At 33.7% G+C, this 21,536-nt stretch overlaps 1 protein-coding gene across 1 annotated transcript in view; it reads right to left on the bottom strand.

Moving 5' to 3' along the window:
• LOC118182416 (uncharacterized) overlaps positions 1-21,276 on the bottom strand; it is a 160,532-nt gene extending 139,256 nt beyond the window's left edge. The window contains exon 1 of the mRNA XM_085812575.1: positions 21,076-21,276. The gene's annotated coding sequence lies outside the window, so the exon portion shown is untranslated. The remainder of the gene's footprint in view (positions 1-21,075) is intronic.
• Positions 21,277-21,536: the final 260 nt, after the last annotated feature.

Raw genomic sequence — 21,536 nt, 5'->3', positions numbered from 1 at the left:
TGCTGGAAGGTCAAACCTTCGAAACTAGTCGTGTAAATTTATGAATATTACCCTGATTCTTGTTGCTTCTGGTAGGTTTACATGGTGTTCAAGTGTCACATGAAGATTTATAGGACTCTAGTACGTGCAGTTATGGAGCCATTTAATTTAAAGGATGCCTCATCACTCCACACAATTTTTTGTGAGAACCCTGCATCTTCTGCGCATTTTTTCGGCTACCATTCACAGAATTGAACTCTCCGGTCAGGATTATCTTCGTTGATAGCATGGATTAGTGTTGGAATGTAGCATTTCCATTGCAGACGCTTCATGATGCGATAGACGCATCTTTTGAGAAGTGGGTGTCCAGAGCAGTTTGTAGAAGCGATTTCTGTAGTGATCGAAGGAGTGTTTCCTGCACCTGCTCTTCTTTTTCAGAGCTCGTGGATGTCCTGGATGTCCGTTGTCGTCCAGAACGTTTCTTGTTGACATTCGTTGACATTCTTCAAACTTGTCTCTGATGTGGTCTGAGCGTTGGTGGCGGTTTTGCATATTCCCTTCTATATCGTCTTTGCACTTCAATGACGTTTTCGGTCTTCCAATATCATTTCAGGACAAATTTCCTCTCTTCTACGCTAAGTTGATTTCCCGCCATGCTGTGATAAATTAATTACACCTGCAACTCAAAAAGGCAGCATGTTAACGACAGTTGAAGTGTGAGTACACTTTTTGAAACACCCTGTATAACGGTCTCCCATTATTAAATACTCATTATGTTTACTTCCAGTCTTCTATTAACTGAAAAAGAAGCTACACTTGATATTTGAAACATTATTAGTATCAGTTTTGAACTGTGGCCATCAGAAAGAATACGAAATTTTAACTTTTCCGGGATGAGTTTTGAGGATATAACAAGCCGAATAACTTGTTATTGGAAGAGTTAAAACAACAAGAATCAGGGAAATATTCATAAATTTACACGACTAGTTTCGAAGGTTTGACCTTCCAGCACGCGCGTATGCACAAAATTTACGACAAATTCTGTTCTTAATGCACGATTTTCGCATATCGAAGCTGAGACGTCTGAAGATCATTTCTATTCCTCTTTTCTACCCTTCCCCACATCATGGAATATGCCAACAGGATGTCATTTTACTTTCTTTATTTTTGGGGGGCTTTTTTGCTAAGTGGCAGCTTTTTCGTAAAAGTTACGACACGCGCGTGGTCGTAGGTGAAAATTCGAAAAATATTTTTTCTCAAATATTTTGTAATTTTGTGTTATTAATTGCTGTGTATTATTTTAATTTTTATACATTTGACTCTGTAATTTTTATATCGGTTTTTATGGCAAAAATTATGTGCAACCAGCTGATTTTGCTCGCATTCTTCAAGAATGATCTGATGAGGAAAAGGAAGACAAGGAAACCTTTGGATGGTAGAACGATATCGATTTCCATTCCTTATTTTCTTTTATTTCTATTTTTTAGAAATAAATAACTTTTCCGGGATAAGTTTCGTGGTTTTCCATATTTATAAAGTGAATACAAGCCAGTTTCCCTTAGAAAGTCCTCGACGAAGTCATCCCTTGGCTTAGGCAGATAGCCCTCAAGTGCGTTGCCGCAATCACGTAAACCAAACGAAATTTTTAAACTGGGATAGGCAAGCCAATTTGTGTGTTGAGTTTTATTTTAAATTGCTCTTTTGATTTACATGCTAACTTTAGAATAGAAGCCAAACACAGTGCTGCTGTTTTGCATGGTAATTTAAAAACCAAACAAAACAGCAACATTGTGTTTGGCTCATATTTAAATTAAAACTATCCGTTTCGAGTTCGGTCAAGTTAGAGGCAGAGATTTTTTTCCTCCTGATGAAGTGGAGCTCCAACTGTTCGCCCTCGAAACCTTGTTTTGTCTAACTTGAAGTTTTACTCTGACGTATTTCTCTTCTGTCTTGTCTTTTTGATGTTTTTAAATGTTTAATGATGTTTATATAAAAATGGATAAATAATTAAAAAGTAGATCTCTACAGTACACAATCTCCTTGTGGTTACTCGTTCCGATTTGGCGTCTGTACCAAGAAAATTGTTGGGAAATTACCTATTTTTATTACCTACCTAAATTACCTATTTGAAATTTTGCAATGATGAATGGCTTCGAGTTAGGCCCGGTGGCGCAGTGGCTAGAGCATAGCGCAGCAGCACCACAGGTCCGGTGTTCGATTCCCGGGCTGGGCAAGGTCGACTCAGCCATTCATCCTTTGATTTCCATCACTTGGGAAGATTTTACATTTTATCCACGCATCACTTGGGTGGATAAAATGAGTACCAAGTTCGCTTGGGGACTAAACACTGGGGGCGGGGCTGCGATAAGCTGACGACTTGTTCAGGGCATATGCTTACGCACCCCGGGGCGCACGGTTAAGAAAGCAGATTTCGGGCACTGCAGGCCTTGGCCCATTAGGGCTGTTACGCCACTGAGTTTAGTTTTAGAATGGCTTCAAGTACTAGCATAACAAATCGACAGTTTCTTAAAAATAATATACTCAGCTTAGGATGCCTTACAGTAACATAACCGATTTCAAAACGCCTGACAAAACTAATTCCTTGCTCAAAAAATTAAAATATTGGGACTCATATATATATATATATATATGTAATAATAAAATTCAATACTCAAGAATACACTTAAAATTCTAACTGTATGTTCTTTTCATTTTTTAATGGCGACGGTCTCTTATTTGAAAGTACGTGGAATTAAATCCACAGCCCCGTAGTCAAGTTGTTTTTCCCGCCTTTTCTACACGTACAGTTATAGAATGTTCTGGAGATATTTAAAGCGAACTGGATTGGCTGACGAGGCTGACGTCATTTCTTGGAAGCTCCGCCTTTCCAGAGGCTATAGAAGGACTCGCAAAGGAATATCGGGGGCTTTTCTTAAATGTCACGATGCAGTAAACTTCATAAAATGTTATTAGTAGTTCTTTTTTATTTACTCCGGATATCTGATTTTGTAACTGCTATTTCTCCTGACCAATAATAAATGGATCCTGTTTTTTAAACTTATCGTCTGATAATTTAAGCTACGACTACATTTATGATTCTTCAACAATCTATTTATTCCTGACAAAAACTAGTACATCACACACACACACATATATATATATAATAAAAACATCAAACACTTTGCACGTTTTCGTAAGGAAAATGAACTCTAGTTTGCAAATGAAGTCAAAATGAACATAATAATCCATTCAAAGGCCTCTAAGTGCTGTTCAAACATCACTTGCTGAAACGAAGGACAATTACATATCACATCCTTTCAATTCATACCTCTTCAAACTCACCTCAAAATTATCATGCCTGTGAAAAAAGGAATAACTTTTATATTTCTCTCCTTGTTCATTGCTCCTTGTTAATTTTATACCATTAAAATAATATCAATGTAAGATATATTGCGAGGATACTGAAGGAGGGTTATAGATTCTGAAACTCGTGTGTAATTATAACATCTCATTAAGAGCTACGCAGGTTTGGAAGCGTTGCCGAAAGCAATCCTAAGATAACTGGCAATTTGCCATGAAAAGTGAGTCTCCTTCTATCCGGTTCGGTTTTTAAATATAACTGCGATGATTAATATTTCTGACAGAAAGCACTTAAAAATGGCTGCCTTTAACAAAAACGAATTAATGTGGAAACTAATTAAGAGATTAAGGTGGAAAATATATCAATAAAAGGGCATAGAATTGTTTTCTATTAAAAATTTTTCATCCAAAACCGAAGTGCATATCAAGGATTACTAATACAGTTTCCGTTTGGCTTGTGGGTGTTCCATAAAAAAATTAAACTGTAGCAACATATTGCTACGAATTTCGCATTTAGATAGTTAATTTTAATAGAGTTATAATTAAAATTGCTGTACAAAGCAGCGTGAGACAAGTTTTGAGAAAAAGCTACGTCGCAAAAGTAATCGTAAGTAAAAATACACAAGCACGTGCATTTAACATAAATTAAATAGGTATCTCTTTAATTTGTATCGAAAATGAATAAATGTTATTGACCGCTATGTTAGCTGTAACCGTAATTCCATCCTCTTATTGCTTTCCAGAAATGTCGAGAAGCAGAAAGAACTGGAAATTTCTCACGCCGGTATAAATGATCGGAGAGAGAAGTTCTCAGTTGGTTGCTTAGTTACTGTTATTGCGAGTTGTTTAATTTTGCGTGAAATGCGATATCAGATTTAGCTTTCTCTTTAGATACGGACGCGTTATATTTTAATGTTTCTAGTAGTTTGAAGTATAACTACTGATTATACTGCGCGATATTGTGAACACTTATACGAATATCTCTCAGGAAAATTCCAGCGTTCTGGTATATTTCTTTTGATAAAAATAAATTTTATTAGCCTATTATAGGGCTTGTGGATTCAATATATTACGAAGTCGTAAGCACGCAACAATATTTATTAACTAAAAACACCTGTATGCTGCAGAACGACGATTTTACTGATTGCGCAGAAATGAATGCTCTCGTTTGAAAATAAGGCTACGCACTTTCATTAAGTCGAATTTAACCTCCCTCCCCCCCAAAAAAAATTAAATTGTAGAGACATTAGGATATTTTGGAAGCAAGTAAGATGGAAAATTGGCAATCGCCTTCGCCGGGAATCGAACCACGGACCTCTGAATACCGGCTCAGTGTGCTGACCACTACACCACGAAGCTACGCTAGGAAGGCGGGAGTAAAATAAATAATAATATAAAATAAATAATAATAAAAAATAAGCCCAAAGGGGTGTTTTTTTAACGTTTTGTATGTTACCTTTATTTATTAAATATCAAGTTCTTCGCACTTAAACCATAAAATTCAATTCGACAGCAGTATCGCAAAATAATTTTAAAATGAGCATATGTTTAGAATTTCCGATACACAGTCTCGCGCGCCGGAGATATAAATGTTTTTCTTTTTTTCCCCCTCCCGTACAGTGTTGCCATAGCTCGTTTAGAAATCGTCGAGTTTCTTAATCAAAACCGATTTTGAATAATTATTTAGATTTTTGTTCTAATAAGTGCATAGAATTGTTGTATTGAATCATTGCATTTGAATAATCGTATAGAATCATAGTATTGAATTATTCATGAGTAATCGTACGGTATCATCGTATTAAATTATTTATTTGTATAGTATTTCCAATGTGCAAGTAAAATTGTACTGTACATATCTTATTATTGAATTGCTCGCTAGTAATATGTAACATCATTTCAGTAATAAGCACCTATATGAAAAAATTATTATTTTGATGTCAACATGGCATATATGATTAATAATATGAATGGTATTATCATTAATTTTAGTAATAGTATTGAATCATTGTATATTTATAGTGAATCATTGTTTTAATATTCGCATATAATCATTGTTTTGAATCATTGCATTTTACAAATTGTATAGAATTAATGTTTTTATAGAGTATTTATAGTCTAAGTGCAATTATTCATTTAACTGTATTAATATCCAATTTTAATGTAATAACTGTGTCTTTAGTAGTAAGCTGTAATATATAAGTTAACAATGACATTCAGAATAATTAGAGACTTATGTGAGATCTAAGCATTTTTATACTTCACTATAAATTTTTAAGTTGGCAATGTATGAAATATAAGCATTTGTATGTTCTTCGGTTTTTGTATACTGAGTTTAAATGTTGAATTTTGCATTAGTAAATTCATGTTGACTATGTCATCACTTATCAGTCACAACAGTATAATATAATCATTATGTATGATATATCTTCTTTATGTATTGAATTGTAAACTTTATATGTAACTTGATAAAATTACTTTCTAGGGTATTGAATTGTAATCTTATGTGTCACTTGCTAAAGTTTTATTCATAGCTCAGAAGTACTATGTTCACACAGATGTAACCATTTTTAATATCAATTTTTTGTAACATTAATCAATGTGCCCTATGAGTGGATCTCGTGTGACCCTAACATGAGTCAGCTTTAGATAAGGGTGGACGTGGCGCTAAACCAATTAACCATAATGGTAAAGGGGTGGTGCCCACGTCCTCCTTCACTAAACTAAACTAATCAAATCCGAATGTTTCATAAATGCTTTGCAAAATACGAAATAGATAATAAAGAAAGCAAATTTAAAATTCCAAATTAGGGCTTCCAGATGCCCATATTTGGGTGGAGACGTACGTTATTCAAAACTGGATGGCTCTAGGTACCGTTGTTTTATCACAGTCCAAGAAACATGCATACATTTATTGAGATTTTTCATTATTTAATTTCTTTAAATATAATACAGGTTTCTAATATTGGTTGGCAACAAGTCGAAAAGTGATTCGCCGTTTATAGTGAAGCAACGCCAAATGCCAAAACGAAATTAGTAGCCCTTCTGGGTAAATCTAGCTTCTTTTTGTCTTAGAAATTAATTTTTAGGCTAGAAATCTAGCTGCTGGCCAAAGTAATTGCAAAGTCACAGTAATTTATGCTTTAGTATAAATAAAACTCTGTACAGCAATCTCATTAAGTCAACTTACCAGTTGCTGTCATAATATTTCTACAGTAAATAAACTTTTCTTCTTTAAGGGGGCTCATACACCTTAAACCCCTTATGATCTTCGAATATGTGACTGTTGCAAGAAATGGGATATTTTATTCATTTTAAAAGCAATTACTTCCAACTTTTTACAGCTGATTACATAATATAGCTGCTTTAGAAACTAGTAATCAGAAAGTTTGTGTTGCCACAAATATTTTTGTAATTTAATCCGCTTTGTGACAAAAACTTTCGTCACGTTTCTACCTTGCGCGCATGATATTTTAAAAATGGCTAATGGTACATAATTAAAATTTAATGGAATTCTTTATATGAGCACTATTTTCTAACTGAACCAAAAATTTGATGAATATTGTAGTATTAAAAAACTTTATGCACGAAAACATTACAGATTTTTTTAATAAAATACATTTTATAAACTCGACTCCAAATAAAATAAAAATTTAACATGAAATTCTTACAAGTTTAGGTTCACAGTAGTTGCCAAATGTTATAAAAGCTATATATTAAATATGAAATTAAATTATGCAACAGAATGTTTTAAACTGTGTGCGCAAGGTGGAAACAGGACGAAACATTTTGTCACAAAGCGGATTAAATTGTAAAAATATTTGTGGCAACACAAACTTTCTGATCACTATTTCATAAAGCAGCTATATTATGTAGTCAACTGTAAAAATTTGGAAGTAATTGCTTCTAAAATAAATAAGTTATCCCAATTCTTGCAACAGTCACATATTCGAAGATCTTATGGGTTTTAAGGTGTATGGGTCCCCCTTAAAAAAAAAAAAAAAATCCCCCTTAACACTTAGTAACAGTATTTTAGAATGTTTATCTCTATTCTGTCTGAGAGCGGTTCACTTTTATTGCAAATTTACGCTACTATCTCCAAAAATTGCAAATATTATCAAATAAACATTTCCTCTGCATTAATCCATGCACACAAGTCACCTATCGATCAGCCATCTTACATTCGGCAAAATATCAAAATGCGCAGCAGAATATAAAAAACAACAAGTTGAGAAACTATACGCGACCCGCTATTAAAGGACATGCCTTAAATAACCAAATCAAACATGATATCTAAAACACCAGTAACCATACCGGTAATGGAGACACGTGACGTCAAACACACTTACAACATCTGCACTTTCGTTCGATGTAACCCTGACTGGTTCTCGTTAAGTCACCTTTTGTATTAATGAATAAAGATATAAATGAATTGCTATTGTATTTATTGCTATAAATGTTTGTTGCGTTTTGAAAAGTGAAATGAGTTTGAGAGGTATAGAACCAGATTTGTGACTGCACTTGCTCTCCGGTTCACTTACAAGTGGTCAAAAGAATTATTACTGGTGTTTAAAAATGAGCCAGCTTTTTTAATAAGAGGCACTACACCATGACTATGTTCTGATTCAGTATATCACAGGGCACGGCCCTTCCCCCCCCTATTCGCATGACAAAGACATGTGCCCACGGATCTCTGCATATGTGGCGAAAGGGGTGACCCTGATCATTACATTTTTGACTGTAATCTGACAGACGGTAAATATCTAATTAAGCCTAACAACAATTAAATACCATTTAAAAAAATACGCAATAAAGAACCGACATCCTTAGGGCCAACATCAGACACATTCTTATATATATATATCCAAAGATTCGAACTGTATATTTGTCATATCTAACGTTAATGCATCTCCATAATATTGCCAAAATGTATTTTTTTAAGATTGTATAATTTAACTAGCAGCAACGCGGCAGCCTTCGTTCGGCCTTTTAAATGTACCTAAAAGCAAACATCAAATATTAAATTTAAAAACTGCGCAGAATTTTACTCTGCAGAACAACTTCATTAAAAAATAAGCCTCAAAAATTTTTTAAAAAATGTATTACATATAACAAAATTACAAAGAAATAAGTAATATCCCTTAATACAAATATTAATTATCCTAATAAATAAATTAATCGACTTTCCGTTGCAAAATCTCAAGAATTCAAATGGTGTAAAGAAAGTTAAGAAATTCGTTTCCTAAAAAAATCCTGCAAAACCTTTTATATAATTGAAACATAATATAAAAAAAAATAAGAATGAATCTCATATTTTCAAGAGAAAGCAGTCCATCATATCCGAAGCAATGAATGAAAAACTGTTGCCAAAACCACATTTCTAAAAGAATGAAACTACCACCGGATAGCAATAACAATTAAAATTGTGGCTTGTAGATGACATAATTCAAACTATACAAACCTCTTTGCCATTAGCTAATAAAGAGAGAGGGGGAAGAAAGGAAATTATTTTTATTGTGCATCGCGAGACACATGCGCATCAGAATAGCAAGATTGCGATCTGTGTGTTGTATGTTCAAAAAACCAAAGAAAAAAAGCTGCATTATATCTCATATTTTCAACAGTCAGCAGTCTGAATGGAACACTGTTGCCAAAAACCACATTTCTAAAAGAATGAAACTATTCAAAATGATGCAATAAAATCGAAAAGATATAAAAAAAAAATCTCATTTGAATTTTGAAAAAATCGCTTCGAGGTGCACTGGTTCTTGTCTAGATGCACCTATATACCAAATTTAGTAGTGTGTCTATTAGCTTACGCGCAGCACGAACGAAAAGACACACAGAGTCTTTCTTTTATTATATGTAGAGATGACCCAACAATTTCATTTTTCTATATATGTAATGCTGATGGGCGCGAATTCCAAGGACTCGCCTGTTGCACCTTCCGCCTTAGAAAGGACAATTGTACATAAATTTAGACTTTTGGAATCATCAGTTGTTCAACTTTTCAAGGACAGTTTCTTCTCCGTACGATTTATGTACACTAATAATGCAGTACGATGCTCCGTACGATTTATGTACACTAACAATCAGTATTACCAGAAAGTCCTCTCGAGTGGTTGATGATAGGAGAGAGGCGTGGGAGACCCGCGACCCGCCCTGGGTTTTTCTCCTTCAAAATTGGAATGGAAGCTTAACAGTTAACTAGGTTCATCAATACCTCAATTACCTGAGGTACTATGGAGGTGCTGGGCTACCTTCTACCTGTACTTGTAGTAGGCGATAATTTCCCTCAGGACATTTCACGTCCGTATAGTGGTTAGGCAAGCCGACTGGGATACCGAAGGGCCTGGGTTTGAATCTCTGAGAAGGCATAGATGTAAATTGTCTGTCCCTTCATAGGAGGTAACGGTGGCCACTTAGTGGGTGCCTCCATGTTAAAATGACCACCACTTCTGGCTTTGGTGGTAGCGAATGCCTAAGAATGGCTAGTGCCCGCCGTAAAAAATAATAATAGTAATAAACCCATTCGCCTGGTTCATGTAATCAAGGACCTTGCACACATCCCATAAGTAAAATTTCAGTATAATCTAAAAAAACCATACAATGATAATTAAACTACGCATGATAAGAAAAAACAATTATCAGTTACCTACGTGCTTCCCCGAGGACTAAATCTCTCTTTGTTGTCTCAACTTCTTTGTCAGGGAACGTAAACAAACTTAAAACCTACGAAGGTAAGATACTACCAAAAACTTAACTCGAGAAATATCCTGCTCAAAGCTATTTTTGTGCATTACAAAAATCGTTAATGCCATTTTGAAATTTGTTAAGGTGCTTACGTATTATCACGCCGACCATAACAGTTGGCGTAGATCTCCCCCCCCCAAAGTTGCGAGTTTCGGACCCTCACTTTCATCAGCAACTCTTGCATTAAAGTATTCGCCAGTTCCTCAGCACAATTCACCAAATAGAGCCACTGTTGTGGAAGTACACGACATGCTTCGTATTTGAGCTTTTCTGGATTTTTATTACTTTCTTAGGCCTTCTGATTTTAACGGAAGTTTTACTTTGAGCGGTGTAAGGATTGTCCTAATTTTATTAAGAGTTAAATTTTGAGTTAAACTTCTTTCCTGTCAAATTCTTAACTTCAACTTACTACTTCCGGCCAGAACGAAGTTTTAGAATCACGCCTGAATACATAATGAGGAGGAGCGGTGTTTAACCGCGATGTTCTACTTGCTGAGTGAGAGAAAATCAGAATTTCTGATTTACGTGCGTCTGCCTTTTTGGCCACTCTCTCTCTCAAAGCTGTTATTACGCTCGGCCGTACTCAGGCCCTTGATAGCTTCGCAGTCATCTCGTGTTTAAGGGGCCAACTCCATTAAAACTTTGATAGCTTCTATATCTCTTTAGTTTAGCTTAGTTTTAGTTTACTTCTTAGCCTCTTAAGTTGAAGCCCAAGTGTCGGCTTTTATTTTGCACTCCAGGACGGAGTTCTATTAAAGCTTATCTGAATGATAAAGGGTTATTTACCGTTCCATCTTGTTGTTTCTTGTCGCACGAACTCAAGCGATTATTTGCTGACCAGTTCTTAAGGTTCTTCACGTTCAACTGTAACCCAGCATTTACAAAGTGAGGAACTCTACAACGGTTAGAGTACAAACCTCCTTGGGGATTGTCCCAGGTTAGTTAATCTTTCATCCGCTATATATAGGTATTCTCTTCCCCATTCAACAGATCTTAATTCTCTCGATCTACTGTAAATGAACCGAAAAGCAGGTGCTGTAAATGAACAAATCTGATTCTGTGGCACTCAAAATAATTTTTCTTTTCAAAATGCAAAGAATATTTATATTGACAGCAAAATAACAATTAATTTATAAATTTGTTCAGTAAAACAAAAGGTGATTTAACGAGAATCAGTCGGGGTTACATCGAACGAGAGTGCAGATGGATTAAATGTGTTTCACGTCACCTGCATCCATAACTGGTGCTAAAACTTTAACAAATGAAGCGAACACACAAAATGTTGAAAAAAAAATGTCCCTTTGGACGTAATTTAAAATATGAAACCTTTCAAATTTTTACTTCCTTGTACGAAGTAAAAAGGAAGTATTGTAATCGCGAAAAGTTTCAGGCAGCATATTTCAACGAAAATAGCCATTTTGACCGCTTTCGAATGCAATTTAAGGATGTATTTGCGTGATATCTGTACGTAAGGACAGAATAAAACACTCTTTTCCTCCAAAAGAATTATAAAACTGCTTTAAAATGAATTCTGAAGAGAATTTTTCGGGGCGTCTATACGAAAGTATGTACGTACGTATCTCGCTTAACTCAAAAACGAGTAGCGTCAGAACGTTGAAATTTTGTATATAGGACTCCTATAACATGCAGATGTGCACCTCGTATTTTGGTTGCAATCGGCCGCACCAAACGTATATAAATATATTTATATATATATCCGCTCTGTTACCCGGCTCAGTGATCTCAGTTTCTTTACTCTTATATGTTTGCAAATGGTACATTTTTTGCTTTAAAAATGATTGAATTATGTTGTTTTTATTTTCCGGTTAAGAGTTTTATGCCTTTAGTAAATATGTATGCAATATTTTTAGAATTATCAACAATTTTAAAGTTGTTTATGTGCCGCTAAGCCTAATAATTTTTTTGATGGCGGCCATTGCTTGTTTACATTTGACATAGCAGAGTAGTGGATTTGTTGCCAATCTAGAGAAACGTAGCTTCGCAACAACAAAGATAACGCCTTCATTTATTATTGCAAATTAAATTATGCTTAATCCTTTCTGGAATTTTTTCGAGGAAATAAGTGTTTAAGATTTACTTCGTAATTTTCAATACAGATATTTTGAGTTTTTATGTATTTTTGCCTTGTCGCGAAGTGAGAACTGAATTAATTGAATGAGAAATACTCAATCGTCTGTGAAAACTGTTTCTTTTTTGTTTTGTTTGCTTAATTTCTCTTATACATCGTTCTAGCTTTATCATTAATTGCATGTGGCAACGATTTGATAATTCATTAAATGATATAAATTTTGTGCATTTGTGAGTTATAATATGAACGAAATATAATACTGTTAAGTGAACCTAGCGCCAGAGTGTCGCTATGGTAAACAAATAGAGTGAATTTTAAAGAATGCATTTATTCTATTGTGGTTTATGCGCTGTCGGCGAAGTAGGTTTAATTCAATCCAATAAGTTTAAACGAAATGCAAGAAAAAATGCGTATAATTTAATATTCCGTACAAGGAAGTCATGTGGTGTACACATCAGATTTTTTTAATTATGATAACAGTTAATAATTAAGATTAGATTTATTAGTTTTGTAGTTAGGTTTATTACATCTTAGCGGGTGCGCATTATTATTATTATTATTTTTAACCAATGGCGGGTTCGCAAATGTCTTAGGCTGGCCCACTACTAACGCCAGAAGTGGTGGTCATTTTATTATGGAGGCACCTAATAGATGGGCCACCTTTGTTTTCTAGGAAGGGACGGACAGTTACAAACATGCATTCTTCAGGATTCGAACCCGAGCCGTTTGGTATCGCAGTCGGCTTCCCTAACCACTATACCGTCTGGGCGGCTGTTTTGTTATTGTTGAGTTCATCTGTTTTTCATTAGCAATTTTTCATTGCTTCCTCCTAAACAGCGAAATTGCTAATATTTTTACCTATTATTTAAGGCTTTTAAGTTGGATATGCTAAAGAAATGGATTAAATTTTTCCTGTCCAAAACCTACAAAAATCTGCACAAATTTCCCGTACAAAATCTGATAATCTTCTTAAATCATTCAATCAACAAATTATCTATAGAGCTTCAAGTATATTACATAATAACAAGTATAGTATAGTGTGACATAGTATAATAACATGCAGGGATGTGGAGTCGGAATCGGAGTCGGGCAGATTTTGGGGTAAACGAAGTCGGAGCTGGAGTCGCAAAAAACAGCTCGACTCCGACACCAGTTTTTCTTGGACAGTTTGAATTTGAAATGAAATTAAAATGAACTGAAAAAAAATAATGACAAGCTGAGTTATTATTTTTATTTATGGACTAATGAGGTTTATACATTAATAAATAGTTATTTTCTGTTTTATTGACATATTAATAAATAAACATAAGGGAGAAAGATGGATGTGATATTTGCCATTAGTGATTAAACTGATTCATTTAGTTGCAAATTTCACTGGTAAATTTAGGTAAGCAGCAATAGACACAAGAACTCCCAAAACTGATGCCATTCTTAGGAAGCGAACAGGAAAAGGAACAATTATTGAACAAGCAACGCGATAAGGAAGTACATATTTGATGATAAAGATATTTTTAGAATTAAGAACCTTTTTTAGAAGATGTGGATAACCCTAAAGTTTCACTAACAGAAAGACTGTGGAATGATCTTGTAGAATCGGAAACTCTTCTTTCTACACCGTATATAGCCATAAAAAAGCTGCAGTCTGAAGAATCGACAGGAGACGAGAATGGAAGAATGGGATGTTTGTTCTTTCTGAAATGGAGGGTTTATTGCAGAAGGAATCATTTCTTCAATGAAGAAAAGAGAAACTAATTTGCTAGATAATGAGATCGTGCTGGGTTCAATATATGTAGATCCGAAACACCGAATTTTTTTGCATGACGAACAAATTAACAAGGGCAAAGAAAGCCATCTCTTAACTTTCATTAAGAATGGAATTATTCTCAGAACAATTGGAGAATTCGAATCAGAACAGTCAAACTGCAGACATTGCAATTGAGTCTCTATCATCCTCTTCCAGTGATGAATTAGATTTTGAGAAATATTTTTTCATGGCAATATTTTGGATTTTTGGATTTTGAAAAAACTAAGGCAAAGCTAATGGAAATAAAGAACCAAGAGCCTTTCTATATAAAAAATGAAAAATACAAACAAGATTTCTACACGGCCTTTAAAGAAATAGAGATATATGATTGCGCTTGCAAGACACCTGTTTTAGAAGTTATAAAAATCTATCCTGAAAAGTTAAAAGTAGCCCTAACAGTAACAGCTCTTCCTCCTATTCAAGTTAGAGTGGAAAGACACTTCTCAGCTGTGAAGTTTATTAAATTAAATCTATGACCCTCCAACAAAGAAGATCTAGCGGAAGCTATACTGTTTCTTAGAAATAATTAATGCCAATTTTTCGATTTCATAATAAAGGCTAACTAATATAAATAATTTGTTACGCCATCAATTTTTTTCTGTAGCATCTATTAATTCTTTTATATTAAAGAAATAAGCTGTAACCCATGTGTATATATTTACATATATATATCTATCTCTCTCTATATATAGATAGATATATATATGAGGGAGTCGGAGTCTTTAAAATTCCAGGAGGCGGAGACAGAGTCGGAGTCGGTCATTTTCCCTACGGACTCCACAGCCCTGGCAACATGTTTAGTATAGTAGCATGAGTATGACATAGTATATTACTAGCGACCCGCTCCGGCTTCGCACGGGTATAAAATATATAGCCTATGTCACTCACTGAAAAAATGATTAAAAAGCGATCCAGTAGTTTTGATTTATTCATTACTGCCCGTGGCCCGCACGCGTTCAATTTTGAGTAAAACAATTCCGCTTATACCATGAAGATTTCCTGCTATCTTTGGAATATCTAAATTCATGCACTACATTTTTACTTATTTACTTTTTACATTTTTACCTATTTATTTTATTTTTACAACCATTAATATATTACAGAATGTCTTTATATACAACGTTCACAGCTTTCTTGTCATTAGACAATACAGACATGTTTTCTCTAGAGGTGACTCTTGAAAGAGTGACATACAGTTGGCCATGTGATAAACAGTCAACGCTCCAATCTAAGCCTGCAACGTTGAAGGTTTGACCCTGCGATTTATTAATGGTCATTGCAAAACATGTCTTTACCGGAAACTGTAAACGTTTCAATCGGAAGGGTAAATCCGATGGTATCAGAGGGATTCGGGGAATCAATACATCTTCTCCGGTACCCCATCCTGTGAGTATTGTGCCCTCTATTATGAAAGTTTTCAGTGATTTTATTTATCGTAACTTACTTATAATGACTGATACGTTGTCGCGCTGAAAAGCACGTTTTTATTAAGTATATTGTTATTTTCCTCGATAGAGTGCTCCGATAATAAACGCGTTCGATCGCTGCTAAATTCGAAGTGCTATAGGGAGATCCGCGGCCTCCGACGCGCTATTTATAGGCACGCTCCCGCCGCCCCGGCCGGCCGGTACCGCCGCAAACGCTACGTCCCGCAATTTTTAAATCTGTAAACCTTTTCAATGTGTACAATACTTAGTACATTATTTTCATAAATCTCGTAGGGTTCAGCCTGCGTTTGCGATGTAAGCGGAAAAATTTAATTATTTACGACATCACATTAGAAACCTCAAAAATAACAGTATTTCTCCACTATTTAATGGATGTTATTATACATATAAACCTTCCTCTTCAATCACTCTATCTATTAAAAAAGCCGCATCAAAATCCGTTGCTTAGTTTTAAAGATTTAAGCGTACATAGGGATGTAGGGACAGAGAAAGCGACTTTGTTTTATACTATGTAGTGATGACATAATATAGTATTATATAGTATAGTAACATGAGTATGACATAGTATAGTAACATGAGTATGATATAGTATAGTATGATATAGTATGAGTACAGTAACAGGTATATGATATGCAACAAATTATGACAATAAGTGAATGTTTAGGTTCCTCTTTTATCAGAAGTTTAACCTGGACTAATACATATATCTAATTCCTTTAGCCATTTGTTTAAGACCAGATTAATTGCACATCAGTGTCTTCATCATTTTCAATGAAATTACTGGGCATATTTTTGTGTTCTTAAAATAAAATTACTTAGTGTTTCTCAGAAGACTTGTTACATTTTATTGCTTACTTTATATTAATTAAACAAAAATTACAGTCAAAATATTTTTACTCTCGTTAAAATAAACCCCCCATTTCTCGAGAAGAATTTTTAAAAAATAATTTGGGCAAACACAAAAACTCACTTCAACTAAAATAAAGCCGATGAAACAAATTTTTATTAAAGTAAGCTCTCAATGCATAACTTTTTTTTTATTTGACCAAAATAAAATTAATAAAGAAAAAAAAATCTGAAAACTTTCGGGTTTTATATTATTCCCAAAGGGACCTTTTTTTTTTCATCTACATATGCATACACGTTTCAAGGGCATTTGGGATAACACACCTTTGGGCTAAAAGCATTTAAAAACATCGTATCCTTAGAATATTCAATAGGGAGTCTCGCTCGCTGGAAACAAAAATGTTTTATTTCGTATAGTGTTGCCACTGCTGGCTTTGAAATTTTTGAGTTTTTTTAATGAAAAATTGGTTAAAATTTTACAAAATATGAATAGACAATAAAACAAATTCGAAATTCAAGATTCGTGCTTCCATATTCGGGTGGAGGACCACGTTATTCAAAATTTGACGGCTGTAGGTTTCGTTGTTTTTTCACAGTGCGAGAAACATACGTTCATACATGCAGATACTTCCTTATTTAATTGCTTTAAATATAATAAAAGGCAATACTATTTGGTGGCAACAATATGAAATGTGATTCTGACATTTAAAGTGATTGGGCGCAAAACGCCGTTTCGAAACTAATTAGGCTTTCTAAGCTAATGCCCTTTTAGAGTAAAGTACTTGGTATTCTCGGAATCTTAAGTTATAAGCGACGGAGGACGTGGGCACTGTCCCTTTACCATTTGCGTTAATCAGTACAGCACCACGTCCACCTTTATCTTACATTTCGTATTACATTATATATTACGATACATGATTTACACATTGTATTATATACTACATATCAAATTAATACCTTACCCTAACATTGCATTAACTTCACATCAACTTATTACATTAAAATTCTTTCCTAATAAACCCTATATTGGTACATTATAAAAGGGTTATTTTGCACAGTATTCGCATTATATTATCATTATGCACTGGGTACGCATTACATTATATACGGGGAAATTAATGATACATAGGAACATTATGCGCAGTAGGGGGTTATAAGCACGATACGGGTTAAATTATTCACAGGAAATTAGTTATACACAGGTATTGCATTATACAGGATAAATTATACACATGATAGGCTTTATACACTGGACGCATATTGAATTGTCATCTGGACCATGCCAATTGTACCCGTTGCTCGATACACTTCCTACATCGTTATGCATAATACTATTATAAAGTTTGCATTCACATTGTTTCAGTTGGGTTTTGCATTGTGTTTCATGTTGCTTATTAATCAGTACATACTACATTACATATTACATAACATATTATGATACATATGACACTATTACTATTACATTACATATTACATTATATATTATGATACATATGACACTATTTCGATTACATTACATATTACATTATATATTATGATACATATGACATTATTACGATTACATTATATATTATGATACATATGACACTATTACATATTACATTATACATGATACATATGACATTATTATGATTACATTACATATTACGATATTTGGCTTACGTATTATATAATGTACTACATATCAAATCAACAAGATAGTTTATCAGTACATAGTACACTACATATTACATTATATATTGCGATACAAGCAAAGAAGATGCAATTTCGAATTCAGTGTAAGACTTGGATGTACGTGTGTGTCTGCTTCCCCCCCCCCTCCCCTTGGCAGATCAACATCTAACCATCTTCTGTGGTGCAACTCGAGCAATGTTTTCGAAGATGAAACAGCTAAAAGACATCTTTTGAGGTTGCTTTCAAGTAAATAGTTGTACACTGAAGGGGGAGGGGATCACATCTATGCTTCATATAGGCAAATGATTTTATTACCTAAGTTATTTCTCAGTGATTAAGAAAGCTGCGAATTTTTTTTACGTACATTATTTTATTACTGGTTTCACTATTTTACACTAATAGATATTAAATGTCTTGTTTTAATTTTACTTGAATAGAAAAAGAATATATGCTCCGTTTCACGAAAATAAGTAATAATCACTTTGTATCATTTTATTACGGTATATAAATAAATATTTTTTTTTTTTTAATCTGTAAGCTTTCAGATTTTATATTACGCCCAAAGGGTCTTTTTTTAACGTTTTGTGCGTTGCCTTTATTTATTAAATATCATGTTCTTCGCACTTAAACCATAAAATTCAATTCAACAGCAATATTACAAATTAACTTAAAAAACAATATTACAAATTAACTTAAAAAAAGCATATCTTTAGAATTTCCGATACACACTCTCGCGCGATGGAGATAATTTTCCCCCAGCGTACAGTGTTGCCATTGCTCGCTTTGAAATCGTTGAGTTTCTTAATAAAAATTTCTTTAATGTTTGACAAAATTTGAAATAGATAAATAAAACAAATTCCAAATTTGGGCTTTCAGATGCCAATGTTCGGGTGTAGACGTACGTTATTCAAAATTGGATGGCTCTAGGTACCGTTGTTTTATCACTGTGAGAGAAACATACATAGTTTATGCATATTCTTCATTATTTAATTTCTTTAAATCTAATACAGGGCTCTAAATTTGGTGGCAACAATTTGCAAAGTGAAACACCGTTGATAGCGACACGCCACAAAATGTCAAAACGAAATTAACCCTTCTGGGCGCTTAAGTAATTAAAAGCTAGTAAAGTGTTTAACTTTTTGGCTGTTGTAAAAAAAATCATTAATTTAATTGTTTTATTTTATCAACTAGCAGCTTCGCTGCCAGCCTTCGTCTGGCTTTTAAATGTACCGGAAAAATGGGTGAAGGGAACACCGAACGTTAAATTTAAAAACTGCGTAGAATTTTACTCTGCAGAACAACTTCATAAAAAAAAAGTTATTACGTATAACAAAATTACAATGAAATAAGCAATATCCCTTAATACAAATATTAGTTATCCTAATACATAAATTAACCAACTTCCCTTTGCAAAATCTTAAGAACTCAAATGGTATAAAGGAGGTTAAGAACTTTGTTTCCTAAAAAAATCACTCAAAACTTTTCAATATCTTAAAGACAGTGAAATGAGCAATAAATAACATAAAAGAATACAAAAAACAAAAAATTATGAAAAGCAAAGTATAATTAATGATATTTTATCTTATATTTTCGAGAGAAAAAAATTACAATGAAATAAGCTATATCCCTTAATACAAATATTAATTATCCTAATAAAAAAATTAACCAACTTTCCGTTGAAGAAAAAAAATCATGCAAAACTTTTCAATATCTTACAAAGAGTGAAATAAGCAAAAAATAACATGAAAGAAACTCAAAAAACAAAACATTCCGCGTAGAATTCTCTGCCGAACAACTTTATCAAAAAAAGAAAAAAAAGAAAAAAAAAAAAAAGCATTATATCTATATAAAAAAATGACAATGAAAAATGCCAATCTCTTAAAAACAGTGACATAAGAAATGCGATAAAAATTGTTGCCAAACCCATATTTCTAAAAGAATGAAACTATTCAAAATAATGCGATTTCATCAAAAATCTATCAACAACAATAAGAAAGGAAAATTGTTGCCAAAATTACATTTCTAAAGATGTGAGATGTGAGAAGTGTACTCGGAAGCTTCTTTAAAAACATTTTTAAAAATACAAAATATTATCATTTTTCCAAAATTCTTTTTTCAAAAGCATTCGCAAGGATGAAAGTTTAACGTGTCCAAAAATCAAAGAAAAATAAACTGTACATTTTAAAAAATAAACCTTTTTAGAAAAAATCCCGTTGAAAAGGTGTTAAGCTCCCTTTCTTAAATGAATTCGTATTGACTCGATTTATTGAAACACGAAATTTATTTTACGTTCGTAAAATAGCTAAGTGCCTACGTTTCACGACGATGTGAAAATGGAATGTGTAGAGTAAAATATCGCTTTCCTATAGCGAATGTTGTCTCAAGATGACGCGATTTCGTAACAAAACATAAAATTAAAAAAATTCTAATTCGAATTTCGAAAAAGTCGCTTCGAGGTGCACTGGCTCTTGTCTAGATGCACCTATGTACCAAATTTCGTAGCCGTGGGTCTATTAGCTTACGCTCAGCGCGAACAAAAGACACACACACATACACACAGACAGACCCTTTCTTTTATTATATGTAGAAATTGCGTGCTTTAGTCAAATAATGAACAATATTGTTATTCAGTCTTGTTCCAAGGTATGCATTTAAATTTTTTTGATAGAAATAAAATTATTTTTTCCTTTTAATTGTATAATTTTTTCCAAAGTAAAATAGGAGACAAACGAATGCAAATTCTTTCAGTCGTATTATATCGAATATATGTTTGCCCGTAGAAAAAGGACTACTTAAGATATAATATTTAAGGTATAATATAAATAACGTTTATATGTATAACATTATAGGAAAAAGGTAGCTGACTATTTAGGATATTTATATTATCCGCATACACTAGGGACTTAATGGTTTAGGTAACTTAAAGTTTACAGCATATTTAGTTGAAAAATCTTTCTTTGAGATTCAAATTTGAAAGAATGACGAAATTGCGTGCATATAAATTCTGAATTCCTTTCTACTCTAAAAATACACTCTTGCAAATGTCAGCTTGGGTCTTAACAAACGCTCTTTGTACAACTACGTGATATATTTTTTTAAAATTGTAAAATTCGAGCAAATCTTACCTTTAAAAAAAGCAGGTAATCCGTCCGATTAATCTCGCTCGCTGAAAATCGTTCGAAAGCAGACTTAATTCGCTCAGAGATCCTTTCAGACGTTTTTTCCTTTGAAAAAAATGAGCTCTCTCAACCACCGAAACAGTTGTATGGCAAAAATACCACCTGATTCCTTCGAAATCCGATGTGTCTCGTTTATTTCGGGCACTGCCAACTGTAGAACGCAGCCTTGGCGCAGCATCGAGGTCTTGGCGACTTTTTTTTTTTTATTTCGTTCCACTCCCCACCTCCTTGCCCTTCAATTTTCAGAATAAGTCTCTGTACAACGGATTTGGCATCTTCGAAATGATTACAGAACGTGAGTCATTTCCTTCAGACTCTTTAAATTTTCACGTAAGCTTAAGTTTGGCTAGTTAATTACGGAAAACATTTCGTGGATGATTGCCATCAAACGCGTCCGATTCTCTAAT

This window comes from Stegodyphus dumicola, chromosome 3 (genome assembly GCF_044657685.1).
Source record: "Stegodyphus dumicola isolate Sdum_Otavi_A_Nest chromosome 3, ASM4465768v1".
Lineage (NCBI taxonomy): Eukaryota > Metazoa > Arthropoda > Arachnida > Araneae > Eresidae > Stegodyphus > Stegodyphus dumicola.
This window is presented reverse-complemented; position numbering and strand designations above follow the sequence as displayed.